At 38.3% G+C, this 4,754-nt stretch overlaps 1 pseudogene; it reads left to right on the top strand.

The window, feature by feature from the left end:
* Positions 1–292: 292 nt before the first annotated feature.
* Positions 293–560, top strand: LOC110577996 (annotated as a pseudogene).
* Positions 561–4,754: the final 4,194 nt, after the last annotated feature.

Raw genomic sequence — 4,754 nt, 5'->3', positions numbered from 1 at the left:
TTTTTCCAATTGTTTTCAAAAATAAACAATTCTTGGGGTGCCTGTGTGGCTCAGTCAGTTAAGTGTCTGCCTTCAACTCAGGTCATGATCCTAGGATAGAGCCCTATGTCAGGCTCTGTGCTCTGTGGGGAATCAAGTACTCCCTCTCCCTCTGCCCCTCCCCCCAGCTCCTGCTCTCTCTCTCAAATTAATTTTAAAAATCTTAAAAAAAATAAAAGAGCACAGTCCGACTCTGGCGTCTTTGCTGAGGTTCACATTGAGCTGCAAGGTGCTGCTGTGGTGTGTTTAGAATCAGCACCATGGCAGAAGACATCAAGACCAAAATCAAGAACTACCAGACTGCCCCTTTTGACAGCTGCTTCCCCAACCAGAACCAGACCAGGAACTGCTGGCAGAACTACCTGGACTTCCACCGCTGTGAGAAGGCAATGACTGCTTAAGTGGGTGAGGTCTCCATGTGTGAATGGTACTGTCGTGTGTACAAGTCCCTCTGCCCCATATCCTGGGTGTCAGCCTGGGACGACCGGCGGGCAGAAGGCACATTTCCTGGGAAGATCTGAACTGGCTTCACTCACCTCTCCTCTGTCCTCCCTCCTTCTCCCAGGGAGGTGAAGCGGGGACCTGGGTGCATGGTGATCCCCACCCTGGGATTCTGAATCATGGCTTAACTAATAATAAATACTCGTTGGAAAAGTGTAAGACTGCGTATGTGTAAAAGAGCCAGGTGATCGGGCAAGAAGCTGTGATGGGAATTAATACCTTGACCAGTAAGAGGGGCTTCAGGGTGACTGTTTTTTTCTGTTTTGTTTAAGTTTTATGTTATTAAATTGACCACCTTCTCTATATCAGACAATAGAGTGAGTGATACAAAATAGCCTCAAGCCCCTGGATGTGCTAAAATTTATCTGTATGTTCCCCTTTATTACCTATACAATTTCAAAAAACTTTTCTTATGTAATTTTTGAACCACATGAAAATAGTATAATAAAAATTCCCATATACCCCCCCAAAAAATAAAATAAAAGAGCAATTCTTCATTCAGATGGAAAATTATACATAAACAAGTCCATAAATACTTTCGAATTTCTCTACTTTCCTCCTTTTTTATTTCTGCAATACAACTCTTGGTAGTAACATGTGATGAGGACACAAGAGTGACACCAAAGAAATCTGGGAACTTTAAGACCAGTAATTACAGAAGATGCTTATGAATAAAACAAGTGAATAACTGTCTAACTCACCAGTAATGGAACTGATTCTTAATACCTTCTAATAAGAAAAAAGGTTAATAAATGAATGAAGCAAAAATGTCCCCACTTAGACCTTTCATTTAAATAGCATTTGGCTCGTTGTTCCCATTGTCTTCTCCCTTACTTCCCACTGAAAGGTCTATGAAGATGATAGAAAGTGTTACAAAACAACACTGAACACTAAGGTTGATAGGCCACCTAAACTCAGATTTCGCAAAGAGTCTTTGATAAGTACGTGAGAGTTGGTATGATTAGAAAAAACAAAAACTTTCTAAAGGTCACCTCATAGGTGATCCAGAGATCACTTCATAAATAGGGATGATACTTTGCACCTGTCCCACTGAAGTTTCAGTGACTGGATCCTCAACATCAATAGCAAGCAGAATATTAGGTTTCTGTCCTTCTTTATGCTACTATTGTGTTTTGGGACAACGAGAATACTGTGGTTACACTTCCATTTTTTGCCTCCTGACTCCTATTCTTTGTTTTGTCAAGGAAAGAAAATCCCAGAAAGTCAGTGGGACAATGCAGGTCTAGTAATGAAGCATTATTGCCAAAGAGATGTAGTTTCCACAAATAAAACACTACAGCAAGAACTGAACACTATCGGGCGCCTGGGTGGCTCAGTTGGTTAAGCGACTGCCTTCGGCTCAAGTCATGATCCTGGAGTCCCTGGATCGAGTCCCACATCGGGCTCCCTGCTCGGCGGGGAGCCTGCTTCTCCCTCTGACCTTCCCCCCTCTCATGTGCTCTCTGTCTCTCTCATTCTCTCTGTCTCAGATAAATAAATAAAATCTTAAAAAAAAAAAAAACTGAACACTATCAGAAATTCCTAGAAGAAACATGTCCTGAAAATTGCAGTACTTTATAGAGCTTATCATTCAGAATAGAAAAGAACAGGAAATTTCCTGTAGGATATGTAGCAGCCACAGTGGTACATAGCTGAACTAGGCATATTCTTGCAAGAAACAGAATTGATTCAGGAGCTGTTTATATCAACCTTCTCTCCAGCTATAGATTTGAAAGAGACTTAACCATTATCTAAGAATATGAATTGGGCCAAGGGCAATCCACACAATTTGTCTGTTGACCAATACAAAAGCTAGAAAGATTTGGCTTCATTCAATGATAGCCAAAGAACAAGAAAAGAGAGAGCAATGAAAATACTGTGGAGTAAGGAAAAAGAAACAGAAACTAAAAAAATCGAGGAAGAAAATAATTCTGAAAATAGACTAATATATAATCCATTCTAAGGTTTAGAAAATGAGTAGGCATTCTTAGTAGAATGCAAGAAATCTTGGCCTCTTTGAAACAGGAGCAGAAAATGGTAAGGGGAAAACATGATTAGCTAAAAGGAGAACATAAAAAGATAAAAAAGAGAGGTGACTAAATAAGGATTTCAAGACAGTAAGAAAAAAATAGCATGGTTAAAATTCATTGCAGAAGCAAGGAAGCAGAAATAATATTACATAAAATTACATCAGTGATATAAAGAAGCTTCCAAATCTTTTCCAGACATAGTGGGAAAGAACAAAGATGAGAAAATTATGATAGAGAAGATGAAAACATGGAATAAAAATAGAGAATCAATATAGATTTGACAGAAAAGAAGAAATCCCAGGCAAATAAGAATAAATAATAGTGAAAATGTAAATAAAAAACAATTTTCCAAACTGAAGAAGCACCTGTTTATGTGTCCAAAGAGCTCATCACATTCCAGGAAAAGAAATAAACATTTATATATATCCTGGTGTGATGTTTCAGGTGTAATCATAAATTAAAAGTCCTCTTTCCAGAATACAGAAAGCAAACAAATAAGCAACTGAATCTTGACCTCAGGACAAAAATTAAAATTAAGGTACATTCAGACTGTTTATAAATAAGCAACATCTAATAATAATCATATTTATCATTCAACTGAGTGCCTGACACATATAATATGCTTACACATTTTATCTCCTTAATTAAAACAACAGACCTAGGAGATGGGTAATCTCATCCCCATAACTGAGATTCAATTAGCATGACCAAGATTCTACAGCCAGAAAATTGTGGAATTGAAATCTAGCCTACATTTATTTGATTCTAAAACACGTGCTCTTTTATTGTAATATGCAGTCTCTATAATACTGAGGGGAAAATACCTTTGATCTAAAATTCAGTACCCAGCTAAGTTGTTTTTAGCAGAATGTACTTGTAAGAAAGAGGAATCTATTTAACTTTATGGAAAGGAATCTAAGCTGGATAGATCTTTTGAAAAGAATCTCACCATGGCCTTTGTATTTCTAAATCTAGGACTGCTTCTTAGGTACAGAAAGACCCCTTGGTCTGTCATGTCGTTTTTGTAATAGACTAGGAATAGAGTCAGGCTACACCCTTTTACCTCTTGCTTATTTCCCCGCAAGTAAGCCTGCAAAGGAGCAGTGACTCCCCACCACTGCTCCTGAAATAGAATCATGTCCTTTTTCCCTTGAACATATAGTTTCATATAAATAGATGCAAGACATTGATATTACTTTTTTTTTTTAAGATTTTATTTATTTGCAAGAGAGAGAATGAGAGACAGAGAGCATGAGAGGGAGGAGGGTCAGAGGGAGAAGCAGACTCCCTGCTGAGCAGGGAGCCTGATGTGGGACTGGATCCCGGGACTCCAGGATCATGGCCTGAGCCGAAAGCAGTCGCTTAACCAACTGAGCCACCCAGGCGCCCTGATATTACATTTTTGTGAACTATACCACTATCAGCAGGTCACTATCCACTTATTTAGATGACCCAGGAAAAAAGAGTCCAGTGATAGACCAGTAGAATATACGATGAGCAAATTTGTGTGATCGAATGAAATGCTACAAAATGAATATATATTGTGTGACATTGAATGAAAGTTTGAGAATACTCTGAAATATTTTTAAAAATGAAAGGAAAACAATTTTCCACGATTACCTTTGAAGAGATTTTTGGGTTCAGTTTGCTTCTCCGTTCATTTTTGGTGAGCACTGTTTTCACAGATTCACTTCAGTGAAGACAGTTGCTATAATCTTCACATTTCCCTGCTCTGAGATAATTTAATTGTCAAATTATCTCCCCTGTGTTAATATGTTTTTGAACTTGACAATGAATAAAAAAGAAATACATGTTAATGTCACACCAAATGAGACTGCAGCTGAGCAGAACCTCATTCCTTGGCTCTCAAGGTGGAAGAGATAGGGTAGATGAAAACAACGAATGAGACAAACATGCTTCTTGATATTAAGAAAAGGTAGGAGCGCCTGGGTGGCTCAGTCAGTTCAGCAAATGACTCAGTTTCGGCTCAGGTCATGATCTCAGGGTTGTGAGATGGAGCCTGTGTTTGGCTCCATGCTCAGCGTGGAATCTGCTTGAGTTTCTCTCTCTTCCTCTCCCTCTGCCCTTTCCCCCCTGCACTTGCTCTATCTCTAAAATAAATACATTAGTCTTTATAAATAAATAAATAAATAAATAAATAAATAAATAAATAAATAAATAAAT

Source organism: Neomonachus schauinslandi, chromosome 5 (assembly GCF_002201575.2).
Source record: "Neomonachus schauinslandi chromosome 5, ASM220157v2, whole genome shotgun sequence".
In the NCBI taxonomy this organism is placed as follows: Eukaryota; Metazoa; Chordata; class Mammalia; order Carnivora; family Phocidae; genus Neomonachus; species Neomonachus schauinslandi.
This window is presented reverse-complemented; position numbering and strand designations above follow the sequence as displayed.